Source organism: Lissotriton vulgaris, chromosome 6, assembly GCF_964263255.1.
Source record: "Lissotriton vulgaris chromosome 6, aLisVul1.2, whole genome shotgun sequence".
NCBI lineage: Eukaryota > Metazoa > Chordata > Amphibia > Caudata > Salamandridae > Lissotriton > Lissotriton vulgaris.
The window spans coordinates 411,018,220-411,036,945 of NC_141694.1; the positions used below are offsets into that span (position 1 = coordinate 411,018,220).

The 18,726-nt window shown below is 47.7% G+C and overlaps 1 protein-coding gene across 2 annotated transcripts in view; it reads right to left on the reverse strand.

Annotated features, from left to right (window-relative positions):
- LOC147707398 (glutathione S-transferase 3-like) overlaps positions 1-14,826 on the reverse strand; it is a 138,809-nt gene extending 123,983 nt beyond the window's left edge. The window contains exon 1 of one of the 2 annotated variants that reach the window (XM_086926425.1): positions 14,705-14,826. The gene's annotated coding sequence lies outside the window, so the exon portion shown is untranslated. The remainder of the gene's footprint in view (positions 1-14,704) is intronic. The other variant, XM_086926424.1, reaches the window with a different exon arrangement.
- Positions 14,827-18,726: the final 3,900 nt, after the last annotated feature.

An 18,726-nucleotide genomic window follows, 5' to 3' on the forward strand; every position in this document is an offset into this window, starting at 1 on the left:
CACCACTCCCACCCCTGCTCAAGTGGCATCACTTTACTCATTTAAACCATCTCTCTAATGAGTGTTGCCATAAAGGTAACGGGTCCTTCTAGGACACTGCTTTTGGGTTGAATGCCTTAACAATGCATTCTTTTACCACACTACCATTACCATGCAATGCCTTTACCATACATTGCTTTTACACCGCAAGGCTTTACCACGCAGTGCTTTACTGCGCGTGCCTTTACAATGTAAAGCAAGCATATATAAGGTAAGTGAAATCCATATATCGCCCCTGTTTGGTTAAAAGGAGCTTACAGCCCTCCCATTACTTACCATTTGTTGTCTGCAACATCCATCTCATTTACTTACCTCTTATTGGTCAGTGCTACATAAGCACCTCCCGGTTTCACTTTCTGTTATGCGTTGGTCCATGCTGAAGAGCATGGGCCAAATACAATTTCCAGTCTTCAGCTAATGTTCTTCCATTGGCCAGGCATTTTTGTGGTGGTACTCTTTATTCTTTGTTCCTATAATAATAGTGATAATACCAGTATTTATAGAGCGCGACAGCTACCTCAAACAGAGGTGTCCCAGCGCTATAGCAGGGAGATCCACAGCTTGGCCGCCACCACTCTGAAAGATCTGCCCCCTATGCGTGCTTCAGCAAAGCGAGGTGTGCAAAGCAAGTTCTGAGAGTTGGACCTCATTGATCGAGTTTGTTGGTAGTAGCATAGACTATGTTTAAGGTATCTAGGACATTTGCCATGCATGGCCCGAAATGCCATTTGTAAGGCCTTAAACTCAACCTTTTCGCTACCGGCAGCCAGTGGAGCGTACTTACATGCGGAGAGATGTGGTGCCAAAACGGTACTCGCCTAATTAATCTCGCAGCCACATTTTGTACCATTTGTAGTCTCTTGACCAGATAGATGGGCGTACCCAGGTATAGGCAGTTTGCATAGTCCAGCCGTGATGTCACTGTTGCATGGACAATGACTCTGCGACAGTCCTCCAGCAGAAGATGTAAGAATTTCCTCAGGCTTCTCAATTTGCCGAAGCATGCAGCTGTCACCTGCCGAACTTGGGCTGTGAGAGAGATCCGCTTCCCATTTTACACCCACGTTTTTTGCCATGATTGCTGGAGTAGGTGGCGGGCCCATTTCCGCCGGCCACCAAAGATCAGCTGCCGGCGGAAGAGCCTTGCCAAAGAACAACACCTCTGTCTTCTCTGCATTAAGTTTAAGTTTGTTATTGTTCATCCAACGGGAGATGTCCCTCAAACAACCCTTAAACCTAATAAAGGAGTCCACAGACTGATCCTTAACCCCTTCGACGCTGATGACGAGCTGGGCTCGTCATGACGTAGCCTCCTCGCACGCTGATGACGAGCCCAGCTCGTCACGTAAAGTGCGTTTCCGCAAAACCCAGCGTGCGAGCGGAATTCCGCTAATGCGCATGGTGTTAAAGGAGAACACCAGCTGGGTGTCGTCGGCATATGATATTGCCTTCATATCCCAATTTGCCTTGAGCGAGAACAGGGGAGCCAGATATATGTTGAAACGAAGCGGGCTCAGGGATGATCACTGAGGTACCCCACACCATAGTGGCTTGGGTTCCGACTGAAAGGGTTGGAGGGCGACCTTCTGTGTGCAATTTTTTTAGATAGGACTTCAACCAGGTGAGTACCATTCCTCCAATTCCTATTGCTTGGAGTTTCTCTACCAGAATTTGGTGGTCCACAGTATCGAAACCTGCGGATAAGTCCAAAAGCACCAGCATAGCTGATGCTCCTGCGTCCACAGTCATTCTCACTGACTCTGCCACCTCCAGCAGTGCAGTTTCGGTACTAAAGCCGACTCGAACACCTGACTGAGTCTCATGCAGAATGTCATACCCCTCAATGAAATTGGCCAGCTCTCGCTGTACCATTTTTTTCAATATCTTTGTAGGTGCTGGTAATAGTGAGATCGGGCGATAGTTATTTAGCTCCCGCCATTGATCAGCATTGGATTTTTTCATGCGGTGCAGTAACAGGGCATGTTTTCATGTATCAGGGAAGATGCCAGACGAAAGTGATATGTTCCACATACTATTTCAGAGCGTGGTTCACCAGGTGAGCCAGCTTCCTCCACAACTTTGCAGGGCATTGATCCTCCGGGGACCCTGACTTACATCTCAAGATCTCTGCCAGGAATTCTTGTTGGGAAATAGGTAGGAATTCCGAGAAGGTAGCTTCAGGATTCCGGATACCCCCTCCTTCTGATTTTTCTGTCTCTACCGCCGTTGTGAAGGTGTTGTAGACGTTCCGAATTTTATTGTTGAAAAAGTCTGATAGCTTCACACATAGTGAGGGGTGACGGCTGTATTGAGTTTTCCAGCTCCACCAGTTTGGTAAAGGAGCTGATGATCCTAAAGATTTCCTTGCCCGAGTTTCCCACGCTGTTAATGCACTTAATCAAGTAATCCCTCCTTGCCACCCGCATTAATTTGTGAAGCTCTTTAAGGGCTTTCTTATATGCCAGTTTGGCCATTGGGCTGCAGTTTGTTCTCCGTAAGCATTCTATTTTTTTACATCTACTTTTTCCACTCTGAGGGTCTCAGAGAACCAAGGGGGTGAGGGAGTTTTTATAGTGATTTTCGCTACTCTGGCTGGGGCGATGGTATCCATCAGAGTGTACGTCTTTGCAGTCGCATTCCCTCTCAGTGTCGTTGTTTGCCCTCCTCCTTCTCGTTCTCTGTTGTCTTACTGCCCCCCCCCCCCCCACTGTTGTTCATCGTCCCATCCTTGCTTACCAGTCAATGTTTTTTTTTTTTAGACATGTTGCACAGCAGCGCGGGCTGCAGTGCAACATGTCTTAAAGGACAAAAGTGCTATGAAGCAGTTAACACTGGCCGCATCATAGCACTTAAAAAAACTATAAGCCAGTGCTGCGGTGCAACATGTGTAAAAAAAAATTGACAAACTCGACAGATGTCACATATGCAAGCATTTTGACTTCGCTAATACTTGCTTTAATTGCCTTTTCCATTCCATACTACTTGGTGGGAGCTTTACCGCTCTCGCCCAGCCATAGCAAACTGTGCTCCGCTTCGAACAAGAAAGAGCATTTTGCTCTCTTTTGCTCAAAGTGGAGCACAATTGCTTTGACAGAGAAGGAGCTGCAGGTTCAGCAGCTCCCTCTCTGTCAAAGCAATGCGAGCTCCTGCAGGAGTCGGGGAGCAGCAGGGACCGCAGGCCTTAAGGCTCCCCCGCGGACCCAACACATAAGTGTGTGCACTGGATGGGACCACAGCACCCACACTAGAGGCTGGGCCCTGGGGCATTGCTACCAGTGGCCGAATTCGACCCGGAAAGAGGGTTGCTCGGTCCCTCTCCCTTTAAACTTTTAAAAATAAAAAACATGTCTTGCCCCGGGGGAAGAGGTCAAAATCAGCCCTGGGAGGGGGGGGCCATGCACCTTCCCTCGAATAAATAAAGACCGGAAAGTCCCAGGGACCACGTCCGCTTTATCCACCACTCTTCAAACGCACCTCCTGGCGCACTGCTGCTTGGGGGATAAAGTCCCCTTGGATGCTGAGGGTCTTTGTGGCTGACAAGCTCCCCATTTCCTCCAGTAAATCCCACAGAGCACGTTTGCCGAGAGGTCTTCGGAGGCCACGCCCCCTTTTTTCACCACTCTGCAAATGCACCTCCTGGCACACTGCTGGTTGGGGGATGAAGTCCTCTTGGATGCTGACGGTTCTCTGGGGTCCAGAAGCCCTCAGGTTACCTCCAGTAAGTCTAACACAGCAGGATTACTGAGAGCTGGTCACAGGCCCCGCCCCCTTTCTCCACCACTCTGCAAACATGACTACTAGTTAAAAAACCATATAAATTCACTTTAAAAAACAAAAGTTACAGGGATGTTATAGTTAGGAAACATATTTTGAAAAACGTTAGAAATTCACTGGAAAAAACAACGGCAACAGGGACGTTATAGTTAGGCTCAGATTTCACTCCTACAAAACCAGTCACCCATACAGCTACTCACACACTCACTTTACCTACAGTCACTCACACAATCAGCCTCTCACAACAGCAACTCACTCACCCATAAAAGCCCTCACACACTCAGACATCCACACAACCACGTATATTCACACATCCATACAAGCGTGCACGCGTTCGCGTACCCACCTATACAGCCATTCACACAGCCACTCACTCTCCATTACAGCCACTCACACACCAATTCACTTAACCAAACAACCACTCAACCAGCCACCCCCCTGCCCAATCAGCCACTTGCATGCCCAGTCACTCCTTCATACAGCCAGACACCCAGTAACTACATACCCTCTTATAGAGCCAATCACACTGCCACTCACCCACCCATACAGCCACACCAACTCACTCATCAGTACAGCCACTCACACAGCATCTCACTCATCCACATAACTACTCACGCACCCACTTATAGACCCATACAGCCACACACACACCCATACGCACAAGGATATATACAGCCACTCACATAATATATATTAGTTGTATTATAACTCATTAGTAGTGCACTTAGTGTACTATGTTAACTTTTGTAGTGCCTTAGTATATACGTTTGACAATCATAAGCTCTTACAATTTACTTATAATCACAGGATAGTGTCATCAGTGATGCCACTCACCATCTCATGAGTGATGTAATATGTGACATCATCAGTAGTGCATTGCGGGGGCGTGAGTTATAGTTAGCTCAACTAACTATAAGAGCCGAATTTCTCTGGTTTTGTACGAGTGAAATGTCCAACTAACTATAATTTCCCTGAAACCTGTTGTTTTTCCTGTGAATTTCTAAGGTTTTTTAAATGCTAATTTCTAACTATAAAGTCCCGGAAACCTCCGTTTTTTCAGTGAATATATATATATATATATATATATATATATATATATATATATATATATATATATATTCATTCACTGAAAAAACCATAGGTTTTAGGGGTGTTCTAGTTAGCTGGACATTTCACTCATACAAAACCATTGAAATTCCTCCAATATAGTTAGTTGTACTAACTAGAACTCGCATGCCCGCAATCCACTGCAGATGATGTCACATATTTCATGACATGGTCAGTGACATCACTGATGACATCTCAAATTACATTACTGATGACATCATCCACATGACAATCTGATACATCTCATCATACACTAGTATAACCTTTCAACACCCATTATAAAATATGGAGTACCATATTTGAAACCTTTGTCACACAATTGAATTTTCTTTAAAATACAATAATATTCCTTAAAAATCACTTCTGTAACCAAAACGCTTTTACTCAACTGTTTACAGGAGATGTTGAAAGACTGAATCTAGGATCCAGTCCTGTGGTTAGACTTAAGGAAATTCACTTATAAGATAAGTCGTGTTATTGTTACTATTTCTTACTCAGTGGTGGATCCTGGATCCAGCACTGATGCATCTCCTGTACTCAGTTGAACGAATAAGTTTCTCATACAGGTGATTTTTAAGGAATATTTGTAGTTTGTGAAAATCAACACTTAGAAGCTTTTCTGGTGAAAACCAGACAATGTATTCCTATGGAAGGAAATACAAGTTACTGGTAAGTATGGTTAGAATTACTTTTCAGGTTCAGTGCTGGGCCAAAAGATGCAGCACTGGATTCTCTCCTGATAACAGGTGATTAAATCGGAATTCATTGTTCGGATGATTTTAGGTGAATATTTTAAAGTTCGAAAACTCCACACTTAAAAGAATTTCCAAGTGAAACTAGTCAATGTTAGCCTATGGAAGGAAATTCAAGTTACTGGTAAGTATGGTCAGAATTACTTTTCAGGATCAGTACTGGGCTTAAAGATGCAGCACTGAGATCTCTCCTGATAACAGGTAAGCATATCGGAATTCGTAGTACATTTAGTAAGCGACACAGAGCTGCGTAGCAGAGAGATGTAAAAAGGGGCACGATCTACACCACCTCTCTGCAACGCAGCGCAGTGGCGCTTTTTGGAAGCGCTTGGTGGGTTACTTGGCCCCCATGGTCCCTAAGGTTTGAAGTTGAATTTTTTACCCAATTAAAACGCGCCACAGGGCGTGTTTGCACACATCAGGTCAGGCCCGTCCCCTCCCGTCACCACTGTGTAAAAACACCCTGTCACCGTTCTAAGTTGAGAGATTAAGTCCCATTCAATCCTAAGGGTCCCTAGGGTCAAACTAGCCCACTAGGTACCTCCAATAAGCGCCACAGAGCTGCGTTGCAGAGAGGTGTAAAAAGGGGCATGGCCTCTAAACACCTGTCTGCAACACAGCTCCCTGGCACATACTTGAGATACCTGTTGGGCTATTTGGCCTTCAGGGACCCTCAGTATTGAAAGAGAATGAATTCCCCAACTTAAAACGCACCACAGGGCGCGTTTGCACAGTGGTGAAGGAAGGGGGCATGGCCTGAGGTGATATGTCTGCAAAGACGCCCTGTGATGCATTTTAAGTTAGAGAATTAATTCCCACCAGGCCAGGTACCTTCAGTATGCCCCAGGAGGCTGCGTTGCAGAGAGGTGTTCAGAGGCCACGCCCCTTTTTACAACACTCTGCAACGCAGCTGCGTGGAGCTCACTGAAGGTACTGGTGGGCTAGTTGGCCCCCAGGGACCCTCAGGATTGACAAGGAATTAATTCCCCAAATTAAACTGCGCCGCAGAGTGTGTTTGCACATGTGAACTCAGGCCTCGCTCCCTCCCTTTATCACTGTGCAAACGCGCTCCGTGGCGCGTTTTAAGTTGGGGGATTAACTCCCCTTGAATACTGAGGGTCCCTGGGGTGCAACTAGCCCACCAGCTACCTCCAGTAAGCACCACAGAGCTGCGTTGCAGAGAGGTGCAAAAAGGGGCGTGGCCTCAGAACTCTCTGCAACGCAGCTCCCTGGAACATACTGGAGGTACCTGGTGGGCTAGTTGGCCCCCAGGGACCCTCAAAATTGAAGAGGAATTATTGGGGTCGTGCCAGGGTTAGTGTTTTAGGGTTTAGGGTACCGCAGTGGTGTTTGGGTAGTGTAGGGGGTCGTGCCAGGGGTAGTGTTTTAGGGTTTAGGGTAGTGCAGTGGTGTTTTTGTAGTGTATGGGGTTGTGCTGGGAGTAGTGTTTTAGGGTTTAGGGTAGTGCAGTGGTATTTGGGTAGTGTAGGGGGTCATGCTGGGGGTAGCGTTTTAGGAAGTGCAGTGCTGTTTGTGTAATGTATGGGGTCGTGCTGGGGGTTGAGTTTTAGGGTTTAGGGTAGTGCAATGGTGTTTGTGTAGTGTAGGGGGTCAGGCTGGGGGTAGATTTAGTGTATAGGGTAGTGCAGTGTTTTTATGGAGTGTAGGGGGTCATGCTGGGAGTAGATTTAGAGTTTAGGGTAGCGCAGTGGTGTTTGTGTAGTGGTGGGGGGACGAGCTACGGTAGTCTTTTAGGGTAGTACAGTGGTGTTTGGGTAGTGTAAGGGGGCGTGCTGGGGTAGATTTAAGGTTTAGGGTAGTGCAATGGTGTTTGGTTAGTGTAAGGGGTCGTGCTGGGGTAGTGTTTTAGGGTTTAGGGTAGTGCAGTGGTGAATGGGAAGTGTAGGGGGTCATGCTGGGGGTAGGTTTAGGGTAGTGCAGTGGTGTTTGTGTAGTGTTTTAGGGTTTATGGTAGTGCAGTGGTGTTTGTGTAGTGTTAGTGGTTCGTGCTGGGGGTTGTGCTTTAGGGTTTAGGGTAGTACAGTGTTTGTGTAGTGTAGGGGGTCGTGCTGGGGGTAGTGTTTTAGGGTTTAGGGCAGTGCAGTGGTGTTTTGGTAGTGTAGGGGGTCGTGCTGGGGATAGATTTAGGGTAGTGCAGTATTGTTTATGTAGTGTAGGGGGTTGTGCTGGGGGTAGATTTAGAATTTAGGGTGGTGCAGTGGTGTCTGTAGTGTTGGGGGTCGTGCTGGGGTAGTGTTTTAGGGTTTAGGGAAGTGAAGGGGGTGTGTAATGTAGGGGTCGTGCTGGGGGTTGTGTTTTAGTGTTTAGGGTAGTGGAATGGTGTTTGTGTAGTGTAGGGGGTCGTGCTGGGAATAGATTTAGGGTAGTGCAGTATTGTTTATGTAGTGTAGGGGGTTGTGCTGGGGGTAGATTTAGAGTTTAGGGTAGTGCAGTGGTGTCTGTGTAGTGTTGGGGGTCGTGCTGGGGTAGTGTTTTAGGGTAGTGAAATGGTGTTTGGGTAGTGTAGGGGGTCGTGCTGGGGTAGGTTTAGGGTAGTGCAATGGTGTTTGGGTAGTATAGGGGGTCGTGCTGGGGCAGTGTTTTAGGGTTTAGGGTAGCGCAGTCGTGAATGGGTAGTGTAGGGGGTCGTGCTGGGGGTAGAATTAAGGTTTAGGGTAGCACAGTGGTGTTTGTGTAGTGTAGGGGGTAGTGCTGGGGTCGTGTTTTAGGGTTTAGGGTAGTGCAGTGGTGTTTGTGTAGTGTATGGGGTAGTGCCTTAGGGTTTATGGTAGTGCAGTGGTGTTTGGGTAGTGTAGGGGTTCATGCTGGAGGTAGATTTAGGGTTTAGTGTAGCGCAGTGGTGTTTGGCTAGTGTAGAGGGTAGTGATAGGGGTAGTGTTTTAGGGTCATGCAGTGGTGTTTGTGTAGTGTAGGGGTCGTGCTGGGGTAGTGTTTTAGGGTAGTGCATCGGTGTTTGTGTAGTGTAGGGGGTCGTGCTGGGGGTAGATTTATGGTTAAGGGTAGTGCAGTGGTGTTTGTGTAGGGGGTCATGGTGGGGATAGATTTAGAGTTTAGGTTGGTGCAGTGGTGTTTTTGCAGTGTAGGGGGTCGTGCTGGGGATGTGTTTTAGGGTTTAGGGTAGTGCAGTGGTGTTTGTGTAGTGTAGGGGGTCGTGCTGGGGGTAGATTTAGGGTTTAGGGTAGTGCATCGGTGTTTGTGTAGTGTAGGGGGTCGTGCTGGGGGTAGATTTATGGTTAAGGGTAGTGCAGTGGTGTTTGTGTAGTGTTTGTGGGTTTGTGCTGGGGTTAGTGTTTTAGGTGTAGGACAGTGGTGTTTGTGTAGTGTAGGGGGTCATGCTGGGGGGTAGTGTTTTAGGGTTTAGGGCAGTGCAGTGGTAATTGTGTAGTGTAGGGGGTAGTGGTTTAGGAAAGGCAGTGGTGTTTGTGTAGTGTGGGGGCTCATGCTGGGGGGAAGTGTTTTAGGGTAGTGCAGTGGTGTTTGAGTAGTGTAGGGGGTAGTGCTCACCAGGGAGTTAACTGGAGGTCTTCTGCTGGTATTGAAAGGAATTGTTCAGTCTGCATGTCAAAATGTTCAAATTAAATAGAAGAGGATTTGAGATCTCTTAAAACATGCCCTAATGTTTCTTTCTACAACACTATCCATCATTTCTATGACAAAATGAACCCCCTCAGTTTGTTCCTTTTTAAATTAAATGTTTTAAGTGTTACCATTTTATTCCAATCAAGATGGCTTCAGGTGTGCCATCATTTTGTCATAAGTAAGACTGTTAGCGCTCTAGTTGTTCTTTAGAACACTCAGGGTAGCTGCAGTAGAACACAAAGGAATCAACTGCCAGGCTGCTCCTGTTGAAATATAACAGGGAAGATATTTGAGATCTCTCTTAAAACATGTCCTAATTTTTCTTTCTACAGCACTAACCATAATTTCTAGGTAAAAATTAACCCCCTCATTTTATTCCTTTTTAAATTAAATGTTTTCAAGTGTAACCAGTTTATTCCAATCAAGATGGCTTCAGGTGTGCCATCATTTTGTCAATAGTAAGGCTGTTAGTGCTCTAGTTGTTCTTCGGAACACTCTGGGAAGCTGCAGTAGTACACAAAGGAATGGACTTTCGCAAAGCGATCAAAACCTTCTTGTTTCCTTCATTATAAGTTGTTCTGTTGTCTCCAGCGGTACTAATCTGGTTTCAGCGTCGGGACGCCCCTTTGCTGGGGCAGCCGTGCGCTTTACAAATCCGCCTAACATAACATAACAATGTTAGCGTATGGAAGGAAATACAAGGTACTGGTAAGTATGGTTAGAATTACTTTTCAGGATCAGTACTGGGCTCAAAGATGCAGCACCTAGATCTCTCCTGATAACAGGTGAGCAAAACGGAATTCGTAGTACATCCAGTAAGCGCCACAGAGCTGTGTAGCAGAGAGATGTAAAAAAGGGCATGGCCTGCACCACCTCTCTGCAACGCAGATTAGTGCCGCTTTCTGGAAGCACCTGGTCCCTCAGGTTTTAAGTGGAATTTTTTCCCACAACTTAAAACGTGCCACAGGGCGTGTTTGCACACCTCACGTTAGGCCTCGTCCCCTCCCTTCACCACTGTGTAAACGCCCCCTGTGGCCATTTTAAATTGAGAGATTAAGTCCCCTTCAGTCCTAAGGGTCCCTAAGGTCAAACTAGCCCACTAGGTACCTCCAATAACCGCCACAGAGAGGTGTAAAAAGGGGCGTGACCTCTAAACACCTGTCTGCAACGCAGCCGCCCTGGAGCATACTGGAGGTACCTGGTGGGCTAGTTGGCCTCCAGGGACCCACAGGATTGAGGAGGAATTAATTCTGCAACTTAAAACGCGCCACAGGGCGCGTTTGCACAGTGCTGAAGGAAAGGGGCTTGGTCTGAGGTGATATGTCTGCAAACACACCCTGTGGCGCGTTTTAAGTTAGAGAATCAATTCCTCAACTTAAACTGCGCCACAGGGTGTGTTTGCACACATGTGAACTCAGGCCCCGCCCCCTCCCTTCACCACTGTGCAAACGCGCCCGTGTCTCATTTTAAGTTGGGGGATTAACTCCCCTTGAATACTGAGGGTCCCTGGGGTGCAACTAGCCCACCAGCTACCTTCAGTAAGCGCCACAGAGCTGCGTTGGAGAGAGGTGTATAAAGGGGCGTGGCCTAGGAACACCTCTCCGTGGCCTGCAGCGCGATGCCGGTCTTTTTTTTATTATTTTTTTTAAGAAGGGGGGCTGTGTAGCCCCCCTTGTTTTTCAATTTTTTGGGCCCTGGGACCCCATCCCCCAGGGCCTGCCCCCTAATTCTTTTTTTTATATAAAAAAAGAAGAAGGGGGCCGCGAGGCTCCTCCCAAGGCCTTAATCACCCCGGGGACCCCATCCCCCGGGGCATGGCCTTTTTTTTTTTTACTATCGGGGAGGAGGGCCTCGTGGCCCCCCTCCCGGGCCACTTATGGCCCCGGGGACCCCCATCCCCCCGCGTCGGCCTTTCTATTTTTTTTTCTTTACTTCTGGGAAGGGGACCGTGTGGCCCCCCTCCTGGGCCACTTGAAGCCCGGGGACCCCATCCCACAGGGCTGGCCCTCTTCGTTGGGGACCGTGGGGGGGTCCCCAATCCCCCACGGTCCCGCCGGCTCCCCGCCTCCTGCGGGAGCCGGCATTGCTTTTCCACTTGGGGCACAGCTAACATGCTGCTTCCCATGTGGAGAAGCAATCTACTTTACTATTTGGAAGCGAGACCCCCCAATTTACATTTTTAGAGACCCCGGGATGTGGCAGTCCCTAGGGCATGTGGGGGGGTTCAAGACCCCCCACACAGGGTTTTGTTCTTTAATTTAAATGAAAAATAAGCCCCGGGGGTGGCGGTCCCCGGGGCTGCGGGGGGCAGTGTGTCCCCCCGCAATTTCAATGTAGTCGAGTCCCAGGGGTGGCGGTCCCCCATAATTCAACTTTTAAGCCCTGGGGTGGCGGTTCCCAGTGCTGCAGGGGCGTGTGCGCCCCCGCAATAACAATCAAGTAGAGCCCCAGTGGTGGGTGTCCCTGGGGCCTTAGAGGCCCCTCATAATTAAACGTTTAATGGGTGGCGGTCCCGGGGCTTGGAGGGCCTTAGAGACCCCCCAAAATTATACTTTTAAGCCCCGGGGGTGGCGGTCACCGGGGCTGCGGGGGGGCCGTGAGCCCACCCGCAATTACGCATGCTTTTGCCCCGGGGGGTGGTGGTCCCCACAGCAAATTGGGGGGGGGGGATTGGGCCACCCCTACACTTTATTTTCATAAACATGTCCCCAGGATTTGGCCCCCCGGGGGCTAATTATCATAGAAGAACGGCAGCCCGCGCTTCGTTTTGTTTTATCGTCAGGATCCGCGCATGGGCGTCCGCAGAAATTTTTCCAGGGGGGGGGCAACATTCTAACTTCATCACTCGCCTTCCAGGGGGGGGGGCAAAATTGTTACTTCATCACTCGCCTTCAAGGCAAGTTAAAGGCAGATGGCCCATTGTCATTCTTTATGTGGTGATCAGCAGCAAACAGAATGACAATGGGCCTGTCCACAGTCAGCTCGAGGTCGGGGAGGGGCTGCTGCAGCCTCTAGAGATGAAGGAGAACTGCGAGAGGCCCCAAGTGAGAGATCATTTAAACTCCTGGGGCTTCTCGCAGGGGAACAGCCTGCTGTAATCATGAACATTAAGGATAAAAGGAATGGGACAGGCGATCCAGGGGGGGGGCAAGCGCACCCCCTTGCCCTCCCCTGCGGACGCCCATGGATCCGCGCATCTTGCGCGGATTTTGCCGATTTTGTTTTTTAACAAAAAATGTTTGGGGCCTTGGGGGTCCTTGTGGGAACCCCTGAACAGGCCTAATGGTTCAGGGTGTTTCTACCCTGCCCCCTTTTTGCGTGTTTGTTTTATAGGTTTCTTGTGCCTCGATTCTACCGAGGCACAAGATGGCTGCCAACACTTACTGATTTGGAGTGTTGACAGCCAATTAGAATACAGCTTGTGCACAGCAGGGTGTGCAGCCATAGATATATATATATACTTTTAAATGTCATTGTCTCAGGAACTACTGAACGGATTTACACCATTTAAGCAAAAGGCACAAGTCTGAACTAAGGACTACCTATTTACCAAATTTGGTGTAATTCTGTTCAGCAGTTCGAGCTATAGCCGCGTTGAAAGGTTCCTATGAAAAATTGCATGGGGAAAACACGTTTTGGGACCCCCTTTTTTTCTCGGCCCTCGCTTGATGAATCACCCCAAAACTTTCGCGCTAGGAGCGGATCGGAGCGCCCCACCAGTTTTGAAAATTTCGCGAAGATTCGTCAACCAGCGCCAAAGGTATTCCAAATAGAATGTTGCGGATTTCCCATGGAAAATAGGTCCCAACTATAACTACCTACTGGGGTAATATATAAATACATACATATATATAAATACATACATACATACATATATTAACATTGCAATGCAAAGGCAAGCATTATAAAAGCATTTGTGTAGCAAAGGCTTTTTGTTCTAAAGGCAATGCATGGTAAAGGCATTGTGTGGTAATAGATGCATGGTAAAGGCCTTACATTGTAATGCCCGTGCTGTAAAGTCTGCTCCCCCCACCTTTGGTGTACACATAGTGTACCCATTGCGCTAAGTCTGGAGCTGTGTAGTTACTGATATGGTAATTTGTGAGCCTATCCCTCACAGCCCCTCCTTCATCGCGCTGCTTCCGAAGACAAGATAAGAGAACCTCTCTAGTCACTGAGGCAAAACACCAAAACGTTTCCCTCATAGACCCACGACAAATCCCGCACTCTGACAGACATACGCTCCCCGATGGTGTAATGTGAGACTCATTTGAAAATGTGCTTCAGCGCCCCACACAGAGGTTTGAAGCACTACATAAGTGCTACAATACAAAGTACATCTTATTTTCACATTCTATGTAAGTTTCTCTAAGAAGTCAAAGGCCAGCATTTGCCTGCTGTGTATCCACAATACAATCGTGTTTATTAAAGCACTACTTCTTTAACTCTAGAGCTTCAGGATTCTGTCAGAGCGAGGGAGTGGATGCTCACATTCAGGGCTTTAAGTGGGATGAAAAAAACTGTGGGGGGGGGGTCTCTAAATAGGGTGTGGCCGATGTACTTAAGGGTGTGGCTTAAAAACAACTCAGCTAAAAATCTGTGCTAAGCATAGGTTGCCGCACGTCAAGTATTTTGCTGTTTCTATCACTGCATCCAGATATACAATACAACAAGCAACATTACACCTACAACAAGCCAGGACTATTTGTTTTGCCCATAGTTGTTAGATGTATGAAATAAATAGGCAACAACTGCGGCTTCGCTGCATAGAATAATGAAAAAGTCTCCATTCTGAAATGATGAGATCGTGAAAGAACTATAAGGAGTCATTTGAAGTTACTACAACGGCAGTGATGGGTAGTACTGCTGCAGAGTTAAGATTTGTGTTTTCACTCTGAGGGCAAAAATGGTGAGCCCGATAGAGACCCGTCTGAGCACCTGCTTTTTAGAACTGCTGGTGCTCAGCACCGGCAGGACCCGGTCCATTTAAAAGTCCTGGTCACACTTCCAGGCTCAGGAGGGCAGCGGGCACAAGGGACTCGCCCGAGAGGAGTATAATATCACTTGGTTTCTGACTGCTACCAGGGCAGATCTCTAAGCGACGTGAGGGCTGATCACGAGGAGATAGGGCCGCCTTTAGGACATGACTTGTGGCCCTGGATGTATGGACCGGAGGCTCGTGGCTAGAGCGCCCTGAGACACGTCTGCTAGACACCCACGCGCTTCTGTGCAGCTGGCGCTCCTGCTTGTCTGAGATGCGAAAGGTCTCTTACAAGACAACTCATCTACACGCTGCGCCGAGTGCCCTGCATCCTCTGCCTCGTACTCCCCACCGCAACCCCCAAAACAACGTGGGCCGTTTGCCCTGGTGGCAAATATGGGAGTAAGTCAACAGTCAGTACACACAGAACGGCGGACCCCAAACTACTCACCGCAGGGATTTCGGCTCAAGAAGTGCGCTGTGGACTGTGCTTGCGGAAGTTAACTCCGAGGCAGAAAGCAGTGAAAGGTTGGGCTTTATTTTATTCACCCGCCTGACGAGATAGGGGGAGGGGGGTTGCGAGGTAGGGCCGGTCTACATTGATGCAGGACAAATCACGAGGGGAAAAAAAGCAAGAGGCCCGCCCCTCGGGAGGAGCCGTGCTCTTCTCACCATGGTTATATCATCCCCGTGGCCGTGACTCAGCACATCGCCTTTGTACGCTTGGCACGGAGTGAATGAACTTGAGCTGAATGTAAAAAGTGTTCTTTCACTATTGTTCACAATTATATCTTCTAAGCGCTTGTCACGGGCCGCTTGTACATACAGCATTAGTTACTGCTGTCATGGTATTGAAAAATGGATCCGAAATTAAAGCTTTGATTTTTTTGTGCAGATTTATATAGCGCGAACTCGACCCCAAGGTATTGGAGCGCTTTATATGAGCACCAGCTGCGTTAAACTAGGACATTTATTTTTTGGTAGGCACGAGGAGATTAAGTGATTTGCCCAGAATCACAGGATGCTGAGTCCACGCACCCGGGGCGGATTTACAACAAAGTAACGCAGCGCGGTTCAGCAAGTCATTTTGCTGCCCCTCGCTGCGTTAGTTTGGAAGCAGAGGGATGCAACATCTTTACAAGAATATGTTGCATCTCTGTGCTTCCCCAGCGCTGGTGCACAAACTGCAGCCATGCGCTGGCACAGGCACCCTTGCACCATAGTGCAAGGACGCCTGCGCCATGGGGAGATTGTTTTTGTGCAGGAAGGGGCACCATCTTGCACAAAAAAAATCACAAGAGGTTTTTTCCTCTTTCAAATCGTGCTGTAGAATGCAGCACGCATTGAAAGAGGAAAAAACGAGGAGAAATGAAAATATTTCTCCTCGTTGCGCCTTGCTATGCCACCTCTAGGGTGGCGTAGCATTGACACGCATCTCCAGATTTGTGATTTCTCATAAATCTGGAGATGTGTCTTGTTCCATGGGTGTTGCCTGGGAACACCCACAGCAATACCCATGAAAGGCCCCTTCCACGCACAGTGCTGCGTGTGAAGGGGCCGTATTTACAAGGAGAGGAAAAGTCACTCAGGGTGGCTTTTCCTCTCCTTGTAAATATAGAGGAGCCCCCTGCGCCACCAGTACATCATGAAAAGTGGCGTAGTGGTGGCGCAGGGGGCTTGTAAATCTGCCCCATAGTTTCCCAGTTCAAAAGTCAGCAGCTGTAGCCGTAAGGCTACATCCTCTCATTCTCTTGATTATCTGATTTACCTGGCTTCAATTGAGCCATTTTTTGTACACACAAACAATTGCCATTTTCATGCGTTCTGCAAATTTCCTTTTATTTAGGCAAAAGATAAAACTTGACCTAAGTCACGTTTTTATTGATGCTATTCATGATATTTCTTTTTGGAATACAGTCTTTCACTTGAGGAGAAACTTATTTCACTGTAATTTTTACTTTTTCCTCTAATAATCTTTTACATTTTGGCATGAGTTATTAGGGTCAATAAAAGTGAAACAAATGACAGCAACTTGTAGCTCACTATGCTTAGACAATTTCTCCTTCTCGTTTAAATGGCTCATAGGATTGAACTAAGATGCTAGGCCATTAGGCACTTAGACAAGTGCAACAGGATCAACCAGGCTTCCAAGGAAGCTGATTAACAGCCTTTGGAGATGCCAACCCTACCAAGTACCATGCATCAAGCGTTAGGCTAACACATTTCAGCGTGATGGGGTTTAATTTGCTCAATCAACATCCTGACTAGGGCCCTTTTTCAGCTAGCACAGCTAGGAGCCTGCAGCTTTAGCTGAGCTCGCACCGTGTGACTGCCGGCTGGCGCATAAAAGATTCGTTACGAGTGGAACTACATGGCTGGGTAAACAACCTTTACAACGCGGTCAAAACACCTCAGTGCCATCAAAATGGAGATTTTACAATGCAAGTCGTTACCACGACTTGCACTGTAGGGCGCTCCAGACTAAGGAATAGTAGATTTACTATTCCAACACCTTCCCTACTGTACGTAGGCTGACGTTGGAATAGTAAATCATACTATTCCTAAGTCCAGCACCCTATAGCGCAAGTCGTGGTAACGACTTGCGTTGTAAAAGCTGCGTTGTGATGTACCGCAATCATTTTGCTCGCGTGGTAACATCATACATCCGCATGGCTGCTGCGCAGGGCACAAGTCCTAAATAAAGAAGTGGGGGGACACTCAGAGACAGGATGTGACGTCACGACAGGAAGTGACGTCACGAAAGGTAAAAAACCTAGAAATACAGTAATAATCACGTTTCAGTGGGCCCAGCCCCGGTGCCACTGCACCAGTAGCAGCTCGCCCCTAGGTGTATGGGGGGGTGAGTGAAGTCACAGGAAGAGAGGAGTGAGGGGATGAGAAATGGGGAAAGGATGCACGCCTCGTAGTTAAGAAAGTGTGAAGGCTCAAAGGGGGTGGGGCCGTGAGCAGGTCACGAACTGAGCGCGGGGGAGCATCTGTGCGAGGGGAGAGCGGGGCACAGACTTCAGGAGAGGGAGCATGAGATGGGTACCGAGTGAGTGGGCAGGGGAGGGTGATGGGAGGGGTGGAGAGAGGAGGAAGCAGGATGCGAGGAGTACGTCAAGGTTCGGAGATCGGCGGTGCGCCAGTCCGGTAAGTAACACCATCATTGTCCAGTCCAGCTTTTGGTCAGGGGGGACGGCGTCCACCCTGTAAAATACGTAAAAATAAGTGGGGGGACGCCGTCCACCTGCGTGGTACCCCGACTCGAGCCCTGCTGCTGCGGGAGAGTGTTGGTGCAGCCATGAGTGGAATCACTATGGAACAAACAGGATTGCCACTACTGATGTAAGTAGATTAAAGTAACCAAATAGGCATCCTAAACTAGAAGAGAAATTCCAGAAAGGGAAGTGCTAGTTAATAGCTTTTTATTTTATCAAATTATAACATAAACATTTCAACCAATTTTTTCAGTTTATCATATAAAAGAGAGATTCTTGTAAAAAGGGACACGAAAAAACATTAGAATTTAATTCTACATTATTCATTCATTCAAAATTCCACGCATATCACAGACAAGCATTACACATTCAAACTGTCAAAGAGAAAACACACATCATATAATACAATATATATACATTACAATACAGAGAAAAAAAAAAGGGGGGGAAATGGCCACAGGCTGCGAAGATTTTACGCTAAAGTGCAAAAAATTAATTAATTCTTGCCACGTACATTCCTATGTATCAAACAAATTAAACAAAACTCATTAGAATTTTTAATCAGAGGTAATGTACAGCAAAGAACTGCAGGAGGGGTTCATTGGATCCCCAGGAGCTCTCGCAGACCAGTATGTGGCAAGGCCTACGCGTTTCGAATCCCACCGAATTATTGGGGATTCTCTTCATGGCCTAATGTAGTCTCTTATTATATATGTAGAATAGAGTGTTTATTCAAACAGTGTCCATTGGTAGTGATTACAAATAATGCCAGAATGGGAGCGTGCACCCCTAAGTGAAACGGATGATGTTTCAGGGTCAGATGAGGTTTGACAATTGTTATGCGATCGGTTCCGATGTCGGTTATGGAGCCTTCAGGGTCTTCATATTAGACGCCCAGGGTCGAAGAAATAATTAAATAGGGGTCCTGCTGAAGATACCGTCAATTTCCCGGGGCCCAACACAGTTTAAGAGAAAGAGGTCATCTTCAGCGCTGCGTGCACTCAAAATGAAACAGCTGCGCGGTTTGGTGGCGTTCCAGCCGGCAATATACTATAGCGCATGCAAGTGGAATCACAGCCCTGGGCCACGGAGCTGCTCACACCAGCGGACAGGACGTAGCGGCGAGCGCTGAAAGTGACATAACATTATAGTAACCAGGCTGGGCGGCCAGTTTCTTGGCTTTCTTGGCTTTCTCTTCTCAGAATGTGGTGCGAGTGCAAAGATTTGAAGGCAGGGAGTTAAACAGTTTCCA